Genomic DNA, 18634 nt, shown 5'->3' with positions numbered 1-18634 from the left:
TTTCTGTTTTTCCAAAGTTTAGGTTTACAGTTATTTTAAATTATATGTATTCCAATATGGTGAAGAGCACTTTATATTCTAAAATTAGTTTTGTGTCAGATACGGCTTCTATTGGATGTTGAACTCTCAAGTGACACATTTACGGCTGGGGAAAGAAGAGAATGGGTTTTTTAGACAACTTTGAACCTCCACTGAAATGTAATAGAACTGAGCTTGTGGTAAAACTCTGATGGTTCTGAGGTTTTGCCATCATTTTTTCTATGCAAATTGCAAATCCATTGTTCAGAGCAGCCAAACGAATTCTTTATTTAATTTTCTCAGCTGATGAAAATGTGAAAGCAGTTCATCTCCAATGTCATAAATTGGGGTCATTTTCTTCTCATCTACTGTTCTGTGTGGCATTTATCCTGCTTACCTCAGAATATGTGCATCTAGAAAATAATAAATGTCAAAGAAATCATTGCAGGAAAAAACAAACAAAATCCACCAAAGGATTTGGGAGATTTATGATTTCAGCTCCTAAAAATCAGGAAGAAATTGTCCAGTTTCTGAGAGATTTTAGGAAAGGAAATTTATTCTGAATTTGGGTGAATTCATTTACGTAAACGTGATACAGAGGTACATGAAGGCCATAAATATAAAGGAAATAGCAGGACTTCAGAAGCAAGGATCAAGGGAAAATAAGAGAAAATGAGTAGATGAAGCTATAATTTTGCTAGTGCCAAAACTAATCAGTGCTTTTATAGATGGCAGTGAAAGTTTGATTTATTAATGATAATTTATAAACAATTAAAATTAATTGTCTTTATATAACTTCACCTTTCTCTTTTGCCACTCAAAAATGCTAGATTAATGTCATGTAAAGCATGGGGCAGAATTTCCAGTCCAAAACAGAAAGATGTCTTTAGCAGAAGTTTGCTAAGAGATGTAGTTAAGAATATGGCAATAGCTTCTGAAAGCAGAGAATGTATTTAACTTGATTTAAAAAATGTAAAGAGCTCACATAAACAGCTGCAGAAAGGTGAATCTTCCCTCCATGACCCTCACTAAAAGTGGCTTGGTCAACTATTAACCAAAGTTCAAATTTTTTCTTCAACCACAAGGTATAATAAAATACCCTGGTTTTAGTTGGGATTTTATGTCCTCCATTCTTGTGAACTTCCCAAACAGTGCAACTGAACAATTTAATTTGTTAACATTACCTACAGTCAACGTGGTTGATGAGAGGAGCAGATCTTGTTCCCTTTGAACAAGCCAAGAATAAGAGGGAATCTTGGGTCAGCTTCTGGATGCCTACAGATGTTGTAGAGCTGTAACACAATTCTGCTTTTAATGACAAGGCTCAGGAAAAGTATTTTGAGAGGTACTGCAGAGTCTGCATTTAGGTCTTTTCCCCTGTGAGTGCCCTGATTGGAGTTTTGGGGAGGGACGTGGAAATGACAATTGTCCATGCAGCAACCAGAAATTCTAGGTCTTAATTTGGCACAAATGTGAATGTGAGTACTGAGTGCCCTCTGCAATCTGCATTAATGCAGATTTCCACAACAAATAGAATTTAATGATGGCCAAACCTGGGGGCATGTGTGTAGCCAAACTTGAGTAAATGAATTAACAGAACTGATACAGATTTTTATGTAATCAGGCATGGCCATTTCCTCAGCTCTCAGCAGCATGTCTCTGTGTGACACAGCCCATGTAGGCAGGGAAAAACCTTGGTAAAATATTAGAAGTCTGAGCTGTTCTCTGCAATGTCTGAGGAGAAAATTGTATCAGAAGGATCGAAACCCTCCCCTGAATGCTTTGAAGCAGCTAGAAGGGGTGTTTTTATGGATCAGTGTAATAACCAACAGACTGGCAGTTGTCAAGGAGCTGCTGCATTCAGAAAGTTCATACCTGAACCCAAACCACCAGGGGATTGTTTTTCTAACAGGAAAAATGGAATTGAACAGTTGTGTTGTCCTACACAAGGATGGATGATGTGGAAAGAGAGCTGCCAATTGCATCCCAGCAGTTCTTATGGAAAGGCACTTTTTAAAAAAGACAGAGTTGAGGAGTGAGAAAGCTTCCTGCTGTTTCAAGCTACTGAATAGCTCAATCCCATACATAGAGATTTAATTTCTGTAAAAATAAAATACAGAAGAATATTTTTCTTTTAAAATGTACATATACTTTTGTTTCCTTAAGATAGGTATTTGTAAAGCACAGTGATATTTTTTCACATTTTTCCATTTTTCGCTGTTTCATCATGATTGTCAGTCTCTTCCATCTGATTTGGTGATAGCTGTTCCTAAGGAGTTGGTTTTAGAAGAAGAGTTAAGCTATACAATTTATTCTTTAGCAGTATTTGATGGATGTTGGTTTGAATGGAAACAACACTTTGAAATTTTTATACTCATATGGTAAATGAGAACTAACATTAAACCAGTGAAAATGATCTGTTTGCATTTATTTTGACCTTAATAGCTATGTTAGAATGACTAACATAATTAGAGCATTTAGTTTTTGTCTCCAAGTGCAAGCCACAATGGAAAGCAGCAAGTGTACTCTAGATTCTTCTGCACTGTATCATGTCTAAGGTAGTTTAGACATATGTTTTATCCAAATATTTTCTATTAATGGTATTGGGTGGTGCTCAGTGTTTCCTACTTTAAAGCATGGTCTAGACTTTCAAAAATCAGAGAAATATTAAGAAATAGCACCATGTAATTTTGCAAGACAGGAATGGGAAGTGTGGAACTCTCCATTATATCTATATGCAATTCCATGTTCTGTACCTGTGTCTATTTCTATGTGCATTTAAGCTAAGGGAGTGCATAGTGAAATGATGTCCAGTCTTGACTGGGCCTCTAGGAATAATCCTGATATTCTTCCAAATAATATTCTGAATAATAGTATTTATTATGCCAAGGTGTTCACAAAAATATTAGGTGGCTATTTCTTACCATGAACACGAACATAATGTCACTAGAGAAATTATTTTGAGTTGTTTGAATTGATTGTATTTCAGACAATTGGGGCAGCAAAAAAAAAAACTCTTTAAAGAGTATTTATTCTGTGAGCAATACACAATGCTGACCTGAAATCTTGATAGGAGCAGCTGTAAGTGTTGCATGAACAGTCTGTAAGTAGTACTTATGACCACAGAACAGCTCTAGCAAAGAGAACAACTCTAGCAAAAAGGACAGCTGAGATCCTTTGCTCTGAAATGAAAAGCAAAGTGATCAGCTACAATAGTGAAAGACCACAGGCAAAAAGAACAAGAAAATGTTTCCAAAGCAGATTCTTTGTCTTTAGTTTATGCCAGCTCTGAAATGATGTGTTTCAGATGTTTAGTTAAGAGAAACTGAGTTCACAAATGTAAATTGTAGTCCTGCACAGGCTCATGGCAGACAGTGGCCATTATTCAGCAGCTTGTACGTGTGTAAATGGGGTGTATTGAATGAACAGGGGTATAACCAACATTTCCTTGGGTATTTATGTTTTGGGGAGAATGTTCCTTCAGCCTTCCAGGCATTTCAGTATGAAAAGGCTTGCTAGTCTAAACCTTCTCTTGTTAAATATTTCAGTCTCATAGAATTGCCTATGCAGCATAAAACAATGAATATTTACAAACCTGTGTTTATAATATTGCTTGTGACATTCCCTGCACAAAGAACATGTAACACCAAAGAATGTAATTTGGCAGAGACTTGGATTATTTGGGCCTTACAGAGCCCTGCCTATACTCTTAGAGGTTTTTAAATATTAAATGCAAGTATTCCATGTGGACTTCAGTAGATTACATATACATGGTAATCATAGTTTCACAATCAAATTATACATTTAGTCAAGGTCTTTTACTTCTGATATTTTTAAAGCATTTTTTATTGGTCCTGATTGAGCTCAGCTTTTATGCAAATGCTTAAATCAGTTTCTGTGGTGAAAAACACTGAGGTTCATCATGGATCTTTAATAATCTCAATATAATAAAGATGCCTTTGACTCTATTAACTTCCCCTAAAAACAAAATCTGTGGAATAGTAGCTGATGACCTGGCAAAGCTGAGCTTATGAGAGACTAAACCAGCAGATTCAGGGGGTTGAAAGAAGAGAGGGAAACCTTTAAAATACAAAGGTTAATGTGGCAGTATGATATTTGTGGAAGATGACATTTTGGAAAGCCAGTTTGGTGTAGGTGCCTTAAACTTCAACAAAAATTCAACTTCACATTCACTGAGTCACAGAATGGGTCAGTTGGAAGGGACCCCTGGAGGTCTTCTGGTCCAAGCTTCCTGCTCAAGCAGGGTTCCCCAGAGCACAGGGCACAGGGTCCATGGGGCTTCTGAGTATCTCCAGAGATGGAGGCTCCACAACCTGGAATTGTCATCCAGAGGATTTGGTCTGCACCTTAGTCCTTTAACTGAAAGAAATTTCTTCTTGCATGTTTCAGATCAAAGTAGTAGTGAGAAAAAGTTCTGGAATATAATCTTCAATAATTGCTTCAATAGCCACAATGTGGATACAGTACAGCTGAATTTTTCTAAAGCATTTGAATGATAAAAAGTTTTGAATGCTGTTTCCGAAAGAAATTAGTTACATGGAAACTAAATAAAAAATCTCTGATACTTAGGGTCCTGTAAAATATAGACTGCCCATACTGATATTCATAATCAATTGATACTGATTTTGAAGAAGTCAGTATTTCATTCTTAATCACATCTCAAAAATGAAATGTATGTATTTCTGTCAAAAGGCATTTGAAAACTTTCCCTTCTGCTACACATACAATTTCTGATATAGAAAAAGTCAAATTGACATTTTCATGCTTTCTTCTCATTTTGAAAGCAAAAAAAGGCATTTTATTTCATAAAACAGTTACATATTTATGATGTCTTTGTCTATACTTCAAGCTGTTGTCTGCAGTTATTTGTAATTCTACAGTGTTAACACTTCGTGTTTGAAAAAGATGAATTATTATTCTATAAAACCAGTAGGAAGTCAAATCTCACTTTGGAAATCTTGTTCTGTTCTCTTCCAACCCCCATCCCAAGGTTCCTCCTTTCAGATTTATGAAAGAAAACATTTCTTTCTGTAAAAGGTTTTTGTATGCCAGCATCTGGAAGTGTTTATTTCAGTGGCGTGTAATCTATCTGTGGATTTAGTTAGCACCAGACCCCCTTTTGTGTACTCCTGACTTAAAATTTTTATAAATGATCTTGTTGAATTTGTGCCAGTGTGCACATGGTTTGGCTGATTGCTGCATATATCCTTTACCTGCCAGTCACCTTTGATTTATATTCCTTCCCTCCTGCTTTTGCCTCCAAAAATGGTGCCACTGAACTGTCCTCTAAATCATCTTATTGGATAAATTGCTCCAAGATGAGATGGCACAGTTTTGGCCAACTCCTCGACAGAAGGCATTCCTATAATCCCTCCTCGCCTGCTTTCTGTAGGACCATTCAGAAAAGAGAAGGAACAGGGGAAATGGGGCTCCCTCTTCGATCCCAGCACTATTTCTGCCAGTGCTGTTCAGAAATGTAAAATGGGACATTTGATTTATATGGCTCTTAATGCCATCTGAAGACCTATAAACTGATTGAGAATCTTTCACGTCTCCTCTCCTGAGCTGAACTTGTTCATTAGATAAATCTAATCCTGATATAGTTAATAGGGTTTTCTCCCAGAAAGATTAAAATGTTAAAGAGTAGCATATTCAAGAATATAATAAAGCATTTCATTTAGAATAGATTATATAATATATATGACAGTTCTTTCCATTATAAAAATCCCTGTTGGTTTCCTTAAGCTAAATAGCTAATACTCCTTCAGAATAACAATAGTTCTGTAAGTTTTACTTAATGGCATTACTAATTTGGAGAGTTTTATGAAGTTTCTTGGAGAAAAGCAGGTGTCTTGGCAATAATTTAAAAGGTTCCCAATTTGTGGTAGCAGATTCAGGGGGTTTCATGTTTCTAAAAAGGGAGACCAAGCTGCATAATGCTTAAGAGTGTCTGACACAATGATGTATCATTTTGGAGTAAGTTTCCAAAAGTTCATTGGTCATTAAATGTGCTGCTTGACTTTATATTGCAGTTTCCCAGCTGTCCCTACTGGGAGTAGTCTTAACGCTCCAACAGAATTTATTAATGAGGGCACAAGCTCACAGTACTGATGAAGCAGTAAAGTTTCCCAGATGATTTTATTGAACAGGAACATAGATTTTTAGATAACAGAAAAAATGTCATTGAAGTAGATTTGAAAAGAACTTGCTCCCTTTCTGCAGAGCAGTAGGAAAATATTTACAGTCTGGGTAATATTTGATAACCTGTGGGGATATTTAAAATTCTGGGATTGCACATAGATCAGTGTCCTACTACACAACACAGTACATGTTGCAAGCAGCACGTGAGGCTTTCAGGCAGCATAGATGTGGTTCTGTTGAGGCAGGAAACACTGGCATGGATTGACTCTGTAATGCAGTTTGTACAACCACACAGAGGGCTGTGCTCCATTGTGTCACTGCCTGTTCAAACCTGTTGTGCTGGAAGGGCTGAACAAAACCTGCATCTTTCTCAACATAGAAGCTCACACTGCAAAATTCTGTCATTTTTCATATCTACTGGTTAAAAAATCTGATTTGTCAGATAAATTTGCTAGCTCTGTTAGTGAGAAGATAAGTAAACAATAAAGTTTACAATCAGCTGAATTTCTCATATAAACAAAAACAACTCCTAATCTCATAAACCTTATATAATTATTTTTTTTCTAACTGTATGGGCAGATTCAAAACATACTGGAGGCTTTTCAAGCATAGTTGTACTGATGTAAAACGATCTGAGGGTAAGAACATGTTACTTTTTAAAAGTGTATGTTCGTAAGTGCCTCCTGAGAGGCTTAAAAAACCTTAGTATGGATGAGAATCTGACTTCTGGTACTTTGCTCAAGGCAATCTAACATGTACATAAATATGTATTTCAAGGGTAAGGTAAGAACTATAATTCTAGAGCAGATACTGGGACAAAAAGGTACTTAATTAAGTGTTCCAAGATATTTCACAAAAATAAATATGTCCTTCTTCCACAATTTGCATTAATTTTTGTAAAGACAGTGGTATAATGCAGCAGGTACATTCTGGTACAAGAGTTAATAAACAGAAACTTGGTTGTTGAAGAATCCTAAGAACAAAATGGAAGAATCTTAAAAGAAAGTGTATTTTTTTTACTTGTCTTTGCACAGAATTATAGTGCAGCTCCCTGCAGGATTCATGTTTTTGTGATTTTGTTAGCCCATGGACAATACCATGTACTTACACCATTATATATAGTGCAGGATCAGATGCAGTTGTATTTTATACCATTCTTTCAGATTCCCCTTGAAAATGAGTGTTCATTCATACTTTTCTCCTTGAAAGATTTGAAAGTGCTTTGTGAACTGGAGCTACTCGTTGTTGTCAGTTCACTCTCAGGGCTGCTCTGAGCCAGCTCAGACTGAGATGCAGCAGCTGTGAGTCAGCAGCAGCACTGCCCAGCTCTGTAGCACAGGATGTGAGCTGTCTGGATGAAACATTATGAGAACTTTAGGATCAAGGCTGTTTGAATTGGAATTACAGTTGAAGAAAAATTGCATGAAACTTTATTTCTCGTGAGTAGGATCTTCATTTTAGGTGCCGCTCGTAAGACTGATGCTTGACAGACGTGTCCTGTTGTGTTGAGCTTGGATAGAAGGACAGGCTGGATGGGGCTTGGAGCAGAGTGGTCTAGTGGCAGGTGACCCTGCCTGTGGAGATGGAACTAGATGGTCTCAAAGGTCCCTTCTAATCCAAACCATTGTAAGAGTCTCTGATTCCATGATAGAATCATGTGGACATCTCTGGCATCCCTGACTTGTCTCTTCGCAAATAAAGAATGTAAAACCTCTAGAATGGCAAAGTAAATCTGGAAAGGGGCAGATGATAGTATGGGAACACCAAAACCAAATGGGGATATTTTTTATAACTCTTATCATCTGTTATGATCCCTTTTAGTTGCCTACTCTTGTTCCTTAGGTCTTATAATAATACTCAAACTCAAGTACTTGTTCAGTTTAGCCCAGGAAAAGGCAAAAGATTCCTGAATAAAAGCTGGGATTTTGTGCTTCATTTCACTCCATTTATCATGTCCCACTCAGTAAGGAGCCACTTTTCATTTAAATCTCTGATGCCACTAAGGACAAAAAACGGTATTGAATGTGTAGCAGTACAAATGATGTTTGATTGCCTCTCATTTGTGTCCCTGTCTTCTTCATGCCCTGAGGCAGAGGTGCTCATTCTCCCCTCATCCCTCTGATACACCTCCAGGCATCAGAAGGCAACACTGTGCTTTGGTTGCTAGAAAATCTCTCTAACACTGAAGTTTTATTTTCTCTAAACCAGACCCTTTTCTGGGAGCCTGGCTGTACACTTGGTACTGCTTGGAAATATTTCTCTAGGAAAATCAAGTGAAAACACCAGGCTTGAGGCAACCAAACACATTCTATGAATTTTATTTTGTGGTTTTTTTGTTCCTTCCCTGAGGTTTTGTATTATTCCAGCTTTCTGACTTTAGCTTCAAGGTTGTGTAAACCTCAATTCAGCAAAGCAGTCATCTGCTTAATTTTTAAACTATACCTACAGTCTGACAAAAGCATGGGCTAAATTGAGGCTTCTAGTATTATTGGTAATATAAGTTCTGATTCATCTCTTATTTCAAGGATTTTTTAAAATTTATTGCACATAGGAGAAAAGGAGAGAGGGATGCTTGTAGGACATAAAATGGGATGAAATTAAGATCAGATTCTTCTTCTCACGTTGTAATATTTGCTCACTAGAAAGTTTTGGAAGATAAAGACTTTAAACTTAAATAGGATACAGCACTCCATCAATATTTTGGAGCTAGCAGACCTGAGTAAAAAAATTACAAAATGAAGACAAATTCTAGAAAGGGATATCAGACTTCAGAAAATGAAAACAGTTACACAAGTACCAGTCTTGTTTTTAGTGCTGTGTGCTGCTGTACTTACATTTGTGACAGCGGTTTCCTGTTTAGGATTAAGCTTCAACCAGGGCTTTCTGGTACATCTCTTGTATCTGCTGTTCTACAGTGACAAAAGATCACAATTGAGATGGTTTTCTTGCTTTTAAGCCAAGCCTCTTCCTCCCATTTATCCCCCCCCCAGATAATTCAGTTCCCTTCATAGCAATTAAATTCTTTAGCTGCTTATTGGTAGAAATAACATACTTTTGTCCATGACAGTCACAGGAGAGGGGATATGGAAATGTATTTTTCATTAATAAGACACTTCTCTGTCTCTGGGGGTATTTATGTTACTTAATGTACACAAGGGTGAAAATAAAAGATATTGGGCTTTCATGAAGACCCTGAGCTTTTCTTCAAAGCTCTGAGAATGTGTATAAAATAAGTGGTTTTCTTCAGGCTTCAGTTGCAGAATGACTACAGAAGCTGGAGTGCACCTGAGTGATTAAAAGACATCCAGTTCTGTTTTACTAATTTGGAATGAATTCCACAGCCAGGAGCTCTGCCTAAGAATTACATGCTTCTAATTTCACATAATTTAAATTCCAATAATGCTAGGAGAAAAATAAGAATAAGTAATAATAATAAGTAATAATAATAATAAAAAAGCAATAAAAATAAGAAGAAAAATCACACAATAAATATTTGCATAGGGTTGCTAACACTGGCTGCTGGGGGAGAGGTTGGTATCCAGCCTGGAGGAATTGTACTAATGCAACATTCCAGGCTGTGTACTGGCACAGGTCAGTCTTAAAATGTGTTGATGTGCTGACAGGATTGTCATTTTTGATGGCAAAGAATTGGGACAACAGGAAAAAAATAAGACTCTCCAGAGATCCACATGTGTTAGTTTTACTGCAGAAGGTGCTAAAACTGCTGGAAGTGAGCAGTCTCTCCCTGCAGAATTATTGCAATGCAAACGGCCTGGAAGTGAGAAACAGTAATTTCATGAGGTAATTTTGTCAGTGGTGAAGGGTTTGGGTATTTTTTTTCCTTCCAAGAAGGACAGGTTATTAATATTTACCATCAAGAAAACTGTAGTTCTAATTGGTGTTTAGATATGATGCTTAAATTACCCTCAGAAGATATAGTGGAGGACTGGAGTGTGGATTAAGTGCTTCTGAGAAAAAGCATTCAGCTGTTTCTGCATCTGTTAAAAAGAAAGTTAAAACAATCTCACCATTGTGCATAGAGGGTATTTTTAATTTTAAAAAAAGAGCAGATGGTACAGAAGGAAGGTATATGCTTGTTGCCACGTTAGGAAACTTGGGATTTAATATCCCACAGGGTAGATGAGGCCCATCTTTACCCATAATTTACTACAGTCATATTTAGGCAATAAAAATAGTTAACTAGATACAAAAGAGAGAAATTTAAAAGCTCAATAAACAGATAAAAAGCTACTAATTATGGCTCTTTAGAACACGTTGAAGGCCATTCATGTGATCAAGAAAGACTAATTTTGAGATGTAATTTTATATCCAGTTCCACATCATTAGAAGTAATGAGACATTTTGAGTGCTTAGCCTGAAATACTTAAAAGAATACTGGGGTTTATTGTAGATTTTTAAAGGTGCATGATACCATTTCTTTAAAGTGAGATTTTTTTTTTTTCTGGAGTCTCAACTTCCATAACAGAAATACAAGGTCATTTAACTTTAAAAAGGAGGGAAAACAATCTTATTAGTAATGCTTTTCAGTGTAAGAACATGAGTCAAGATCCAGGATTCCTCTGTATTTATTATTCATCTTACACAAATGCAGAACAGGAGTTAGTGATAGCTCAATGCATTTTGCAATTTAGAGACATGACAAATTATAAGATTTGATAAGATAAACAGAAGAGTGAAAGGAGATAGTATTGTTTAGCTAGTGAGGAAGTGGTATCAGTATATGAATTACCCAGTCACTAAGAGATTTTTTCCTGTACGAGTCACAGAAGAGTTTTAAGAATGAAGTGACAGTGGGTGATGATGTTCATCTGCTGTTTGATTTTTCCTACCAGAAAAATGCTGCAGGAGATGTGCTGGATTGAATGTTTGCTGTGTGCACAGCAGAGTGGCAAGTGAGGTGGTCCAGGTTGGAATCTGACATTTGATGGGAGATGTGCTGCTGCACAGGAGGAGGGTGTCATGAGGGGAAATGGAAAGCAGCTTCTAACACATGTGGCTAAGAGGAAAGGCAAAGTGATGGGTGGAAGAAATGAGCTTGGCAGGGTTCTTATGACTTGATACAAACAAGAAAACGTTGTTTTTCAGAGCTAGATTCCTTAGTGTTTCTGTGACTTCCAGAGATTGGAATCTTGATGAAGGGTAAGGAAGGCTGTTACGTGCCACTAGGATTGTTATCGGGAAAGAAAAATATAAAATGCAGCTTCAGTCCTGGAGTGAACAGAGTATCCAGCCTCAGAGATAAAACCTGTGTTACACACCTTGATGATGGCGAGGGACACAGGATTATTGATGAACAGAAATGGAGGATTTGGAGTAGGTGGGAGATGAGGAATTCCAGTTTATTCACATTCAGCCTGAGCTGGCAGCTTGAGAGCTCTTAGGTGGACATAAAAATCTAACTAGTGCTGAGTTTTTCAGCCTTTATCAGTTGTACTTTAAGGTAAGGAACACTAACAGCCATGTCTGTGAGCAAAGGTTACAATGCAGAGTATTATTTGCTTCCCCTAATTTATTGCATATTTCCCAATTCATCAAAGCACAATTTCCTTTTAGGTGCTGAAGCAAACTCTTATATTTCTTATTTCTTCATGGAAGGAATTAATTCCCAGCTTCATAAAGTTTATTTTCAAGGAATTGTGGGTAAAAATTTTCTAATAATGTGTTTTTCCAAAAGAAGGTAATATTTCATGTTAAAGTGATGTGGGACTATTCAGCTGCCTGAAGTCAGCAGCAACTGTTTGGCTTTAGTACTTGCTGAAATAAATCTCAAGAGTAGCCCTAGATACTGGAAGGTTCTGTGTGTCAACATTAGAACTGAGGCTGATTTTGTAACACCAGTGTAAAGGCAATAAAGGGGGACCTTATCCCTCTCTAAAATTCCCTGAAAAAAGGTTGTGGCCAGGTGGGAGTTGGGCTCTTCTCCCAGGTAACAAGTGACAGGAAGGAAATGGCCTCAAAGTACAGCAGGGGAGGTTGAGATTGAACATTGGAAAAATTCCTTCGCTGAAGGGCTGGTCAGGCATTGGAGCAAGCTTCCCAGGGCAGGGATGGAATCACCATCCCTGGAAGTGTTGAATAAATGTGTGGATGTGGCACTTGGGGACACGGTTCAGTGGTGAGCGCTGGGTTAATGGTTGGACACGATGATCTCAGAGGTCTTTACCAGCCTAAATAATTCCAAGATTATATGAATGAAGCTTTGCTGGCTGCTCTGAGAAATCCCTTTATGCTGCTGTATTTTATGATATAGGCAGAGTGGCTGGAGCTCTGCATTCATGGTGAGTGTTGTAGGTTTAGAAAATTTACATCGCAAACTCTTCAACTTTCCATTTCTCCAAAAGTAGTTTATTCAGGGTCTAGTTTCCTTGTCAGATATTTTTGGAGTGAAGTTAATTGAGGATTGTAAAATAATGAAGAGGACAAGGTAGTGACAAAGAGTTACTGAGTTACCTTTTGATAAATGAAGTGTAAGCAAGTTATTTTCATTCCAGAGAAGCCAGATGTTAAGTATTTCATCTACAAATTAAGTAAATGGGCAACATTTACAGTCTCTGGGGCTGTATCTTGCAAAGTAGGGATTTTGAAAACGTGTCGTGGAGTCTCGAGGAATCACTTGAATGCAATGGGGCCAATCCAGTGCTGTAGCTGAAGGGTCTGAGGCAGTCCTCAGGCAGTCCTTGGACAGGCAGGAAGGGGAATAGGAAATAGAAGAGTTTTCTGCTGTACTGGTACAAATACGGCTAAAATGTGTACTTGTGTTTTAGTGAGAACCTTAACAATTGGGAGAAATACTAGAAAAGACCAACACAGAGACAGGAGTGTATCAAACTGAAGAACGTGTTATATAGCCAGTCATTAAGGACCCATAAAAAAGAAAAATCTCATGCCTTAGGGTTTTTCAATCCTTGCATGCAAACCTATATGAATATTCAGGGTGGGATTCCTCTGGATAGATAGAAATATTTGTATCTGAGCACAGTGACAAACATCTGTGAGCACAACTACACAGGTTGCCCAGAGAAGCTGTGGCTGCCCCACCTTGGAAGTGTTCAAGGCTGGGTTGGACAGGGCTTGGAATAACTTGGAATAGTGGAAGTTGTCCCTGCCAGTGGCAGAGGTTGGAATGAGATGGTTTTTAAGGTCCCTTCCAATACAAACCACTCCATGATTCTATGATTTCCTTTATAGTCAATTGAGAGGAACAAGCATTTCTGGGCTGTAATTTATCTCTTCCTAAGGTAGCTGTTTAAGAGGGGTCAAATGGACCATGCTGTGGAAGTGCCTTTTTCTCTACCTTGACAGGATGATGTGTGTGAGGAGTCTTTCTAGTGCAACTTGACATTTAAGCAAGATAAATTCAAACTAGAAATAAGGCATATATATTTATAACAACATAACTAAGTGCTGAAATAACTTAGCCAATGATTGTGACGGATTATCCATGACTGGAAATTTAAAATCAAGAGGAGATGTTTCTGTAAAAGCCATGCTTAAGTTCAACCACAGCTATTGGTTCTGGAGAGCCAATTCAAGAAAATTGTGTGGCTGTGTTATGAGTACAGTGAGGTTAGATGGTCCTTTCCATCCTCAAGAGCTATGAATCATCCTGTGCTGGTGCTTTGGTAAACTGTAAATGTGAAAATCCACTTTGAATGCAGGTCAGCAGCTTATTTGGTGTGAATTCTTGATGTTCACATTAGTAGTTTCAAAGGAAATAATTCAAAATTTGCCTTCCCAAATATAAAAATTTCACTTCAGAGTTACTATTTTCAATACCTTTTCATTAGTTTTGTGTTATGCAACATAGTCTTATCTTTTTTTCTAAAAAGAAAAATAAACTTCAGAACAATACAACATAAGGTTTTGGAAAGTAGATATTGATTTTATAATTTCTGACATTTGTTTTTAGAAATAAAGTTTCGGTAATTATTCATTAAAACAAGTAGATTAGAAAGAAAAAAATCATGATTGCTTTAAAAAGCCAATGGAATAACACTGTTTTAAAACCCTCCAAAAGTTTGGGTCATTATTTCTGTATGTGCTATCTCTATACCTTTTTATAAATTTTCATATTACTGCTACATTATGAATAAAATGGGCTAAATACATCACCTTAATTAGAGTAGTGGAAATAACAAGTTATTTCCATTCTTTGAATGTCTTTGGCAAATTTCCATTGTGTCAACATAATTAAGATATATTAATATTAATCTGGTAAGTACAGTAACTTTACATAGTGGAAAAATAAAATAAAATAAAATGGACCATGAGAACATTTTTCAATATCAATTTCAATTTTAATACTTTATATTCTTGTGAAAAGTTATAAAAATGTGTTATTAGTTTATTACCCCATTAAGAAAACAATGCAGCAACAGATGCTTGTTACCCTGATTTTCTCAGTCTGTTTATAGGGATGTTTTATCAAAATGGGTCTTTTAAAAGTTATAAAGATGTAATACTCTCCTAAATTAGGTCATAAATGCCTAATGTGGAAAACTAATACATTTTATTATTTTTCAAGTATGGGTTTATGTATATTAAAATATGCAGCTGTTAGGAAGTCTGGAGCATGTATAACAGAAACATATTGCATTACAAGATGTTAGTGTCTCTCTGAGTATGTACATTCTTTATGCACATACCCACACGAGTTTTTGGCACATGGAAGAGACTACATTAACATTTTGGCTCAGTATTATTTTTTATATACATTATTATTTTATGAATAGATGTAAATGCTGAAAATACTGAGCATGTACATGCATTTTTACTCTGTATTTACCCAAATCTTGACAGCAGACACATACACAAATTGAGGAGGTGGATCTAAAGTGCAGGTATGAACAACATTCCATTCCAAAATCAGCAATCCTGTGCTGTCTTTCTGCACAAATGGAAGGAATTTCTGTACAAGGAGCAGTAACAATGTCTTAGTCTAAACCTCATTTTGTCTTCATGCTAAGCATGCTGGAATGGATTTGTAGTAGCAGAGGAGGAGTTGAAGCACCTGCTTTTTTGAGGGTAGCATAGTGACCATGGATGCTTTAGGATATCGTAAAATCCCAGAATGGTTCAGGTTGGAGGGACCACAGTGGATCATCTACTGCCACCTCCCTGCTCAAGCAGAATTACCCAGAGCACAGGGCATGGGATTGTGTCCAGGCAGTTCTGGAATATCTCCAGTGAGGGAGACTCCACACTCTGGACAATCTGTTCAGTGCTTGGTCACTGCACTGGGAAGAAGTTCTTCCTCCTGTTCAGGTGGAACTTGCTGGGATCAATCCCTGCCCATTCCTCTGGTGCCATTGCTGGATCCCCATGGAGCAGAGCCTGGTCCCTGCTCTGAGCCCTCCCTGCTCACAGGGACACCCAGGGATGAGGTTCCCTCTCAGCTGGGGCTCCCCTCGAGGCTGAACAGCCCCAGCCCCCTCAGCCTTTCCTGGGCAGGGAGATGCTCCAGTCCCTCCATCATCTTTGTCACTGGGCACTGGACCCATTCCAGGAGCTCCAGGTCTCTCCTGTCCTGAGGAGCCCAGAAATGGTGCAACCAGAAGAATTTTTCCAACTTAAATGATTCTGTGATTCTGTGATCTGCAAAATTTCCCATAATTTGAAGTGGATAGACCAGTTGTCAAAGATGTTACTGAACCTCAGACTCCATGTCTCCATTGATGGAAGTCTTCAGTGGTCCCAAAAATGTGCATAAAGTGTAGACCAAATGTGTGGCAATGATGGGAGCGAATTAATAGAGGCCTGTTTCACATACACAAATACCCCCTCCCTGAATAATTTATCTATATGGGAAATTCTGTGGATGATATTATTTATAGAAGGGAGACAGGACTGCATAGGCTTTTTTATGTTTTATTCTAATTATTGTGGCATTTTTTGGCCACTTGTCTGAGTGGATACATCGCTTAGCAACTTGTTCAGGTGGGATTAGACAATCTCTAGAGGGGCCTTCCAGCCTCAGTGACTCTGAGATTCACAATGTTGTTGGGTGCCTATTTAGGGACTGTGTAAATTCAGATTTTCTGACCATTTTTCTCACCATTCCCTGGGTTCAAGTCCTGCATTCCAAAGGCTTTATAGATGTACCCATTCTAGTCAAAATCATGCTGTAGCATATTTTTCTTCCTTCTGACCATGTTAGGAATTGCACATGGAGCCTGTATGCCATGTAGTTTTGATTAACCTAATTGGTCCCAGTATCTGTGCTGCCAGCCACCAAAGTGTTGATAGGACTTCTCTGGAAGCTCAGCCAGTCTGTCATCATCTGGTCTCAAAATGTACTGAAGATGATCCTCTCCTTCCAGAACTGTAGGTTTTTATGGAGCCTGAAATTCGAACCAATGTGCAAAAGGCTGAATTTGCTGCCACATTCTACTTTTCAAGTTACACAAGTGTCCTGGATGTCATTTACATTTATGAAGTAGATTCTATAGAGGCAGCACAAATTATTCCATGATTTTAATACCAGGGATCCATGGGCAGCGAGGAGTTCAGTTTGCCCTTCTGCAGGAGTTTGTGCTTCAGAAAAGGACAGTCAGAAAGTAGCCTTTACAAAACTAAAAGCTAGAGATTTGTTTTTCTGAGAGAGTTTCATAGGAAAACGAGCCTTTACAAAACTATAAGCTGGAGAAGTTTTTCTGAGAAGGTTTCATACGAGGTTGTTGTTCCTAGTGGCAAGATATGCCTGTTTTTGCCCTAAAACCCGATAACGTATCTTACCAACTGCGCCTTGCTGAGGCGCTTTCTTAATTTAGCACCGACTCAAAGTGTTCATAACAAAGTGGAGCAAGCCCTGGTAAACAGTTATTTTATGGCTTCAAGGTTATTTTTTGAGATACTCTTTCCGGGATTAAATATTTCAGGACCAATTTGGTTATCTGCTTGTCGCTTCTTTCTAAACCAAACTAAAAGACTTTAACACTTAGTTGTGCACTTTCCTGGGCAGTTTGTTAATAAAGTACATCCTGTGTGTCTCCTTCCCAGAAAAATCTATTAAAAAAATTAAAAATTATAATAATGACTCATTACTATTGCTATTATTCTTAGTGATTCTGTCTGAACATTGTTTTTCTCTGCTGCAAAGCCAGGTTAATTTTGGCCCTTTGCACTCTCCTAATGCCAGTGCTAGGACAGTCAGAGAATGCTGAAAATGGGACTTTAACTGTACAGTGTGTTGTTTATCCTGCAAAGGCATGTGACACATCCCCAGGTGGTGCAGAGAGGAGTGTCCCTGTACCAGATGTCTCCTGGTGCAGGAGGGCACTGCTGCAGCTCATTCAAATCTCACATATGTTTATTAATACAGCAATATTTGGGGGTTGGTGAGTATTGTGGGATGCACTTGCAGAGGATGCAGTCCACTGCCTCAACTTTAATATACTGTGGTGGTGTGGTCTAAGCAAGCACAAGAATGGTTCTCTGAATCCTCATTATAACCTCAGATTTTATAAATGGAATGATTTTGTCACCCTACATACGAATGGAAGGTGTTTGCTTTTCTGAGCTGTTCACTTTACAGTTTGTAAGGAGTATAAATTCAGAACAGTTCATAATCTGGGACCTGAATTCTTCCTGTTTGTAAAAATATATCAGTGCAGTCTTATTTCCATATGAGGAACTCCTGTCTTTAAGGTGTAGCAAGATGGGAAGGCTGTTTGTAAAGTCTAGAATTACAGAATAATGTAATGGTTTGGGTTTGAAGGGACTGTAAAGATCATCTCATTCCAAGCCTCCTCCATGGAGAGGGACACCTTCCACTGTCCCAGGTTGCTCCAAGCCCTGTCCAACATGGCCTTGGGCATTTCCAGGGATCCAGGGGCAGCTTCTCTGGGCACCCTGTGCCAGGGCCTCAGCAGCCTCACAGGGAAGAACTTCTGTGTAATACCTAAACTAAACCTGCCCTCTGTCAGTCGTTGAAAAAACAGGAACTACAATTCCAGGAGTTTCCATTAACAGTCTGATTTGCTGACAACTGGCTTGATATTTAAAGGAAAACAGTAATAATGTGTCATTTGAGGAAAGTCTTCATCATTAGCCCCTTTTTTTTTCAGCAAGCTCAACTTCTTAGGGCTAACAGGGTTCAAATAACATCTATAACCAAATAAATTGTGGAGTTTCGTGTGGTTAAAATAAAGAGGTTCAGATTTTCCAGAAAAAGGAGTTTGGATTTCATTTTGCCAAATGCAGGCATGTAGGAGAGGGCTCTTTAAGAGCTGCACATCCTTCTAAACAAGATATTTCTCAGCACTGGCTGTAAGTGGAGGGGGGTGATTTAGTTCAGACTGAGAGATATCTGTAGTCAAAACAAAAAAAAACATGTTAATTTATAACAACACACATTAAATAAATGAAAAAATTTTGGGATGTCTTTTATTTGATGTAGAAGGTGATGTTAGCACTTTAAGATGTTAGTGATAGG

At 37.9% G+C, this 18634-nt stretch overlaps 1 protein-coding gene across 12 annotated transcripts in view; it reads left to right on the top strand.

Moving 5' to 3' along the window:
* The window catches only part of SUPT3H (SPT3 homolog, SAGA and STAGA complex component), a 253337-nt gene that overhangs the window by 205053 nt on the left and 29650 nt on the right, over positions 1 to 18634 (top strand). The window lies entirely within an intron of this gene.

The sequence above is a fragment of the Cyanistes caeruleus genome, chromosome 2 (assembly GCF_971803275.1).
Source record: "Cyanistes caeruleus chromosome 2, bCyaCae1.hap1.1, whole genome shotgun sequence".
NCBI lineage: Eukaryota > Metazoa > Chordata > Aves > Passeriformes > Paridae > Cyanistes > Cyanistes caeruleus.
This window is presented reverse-complemented; position numbering and strand designations above follow the sequence as displayed.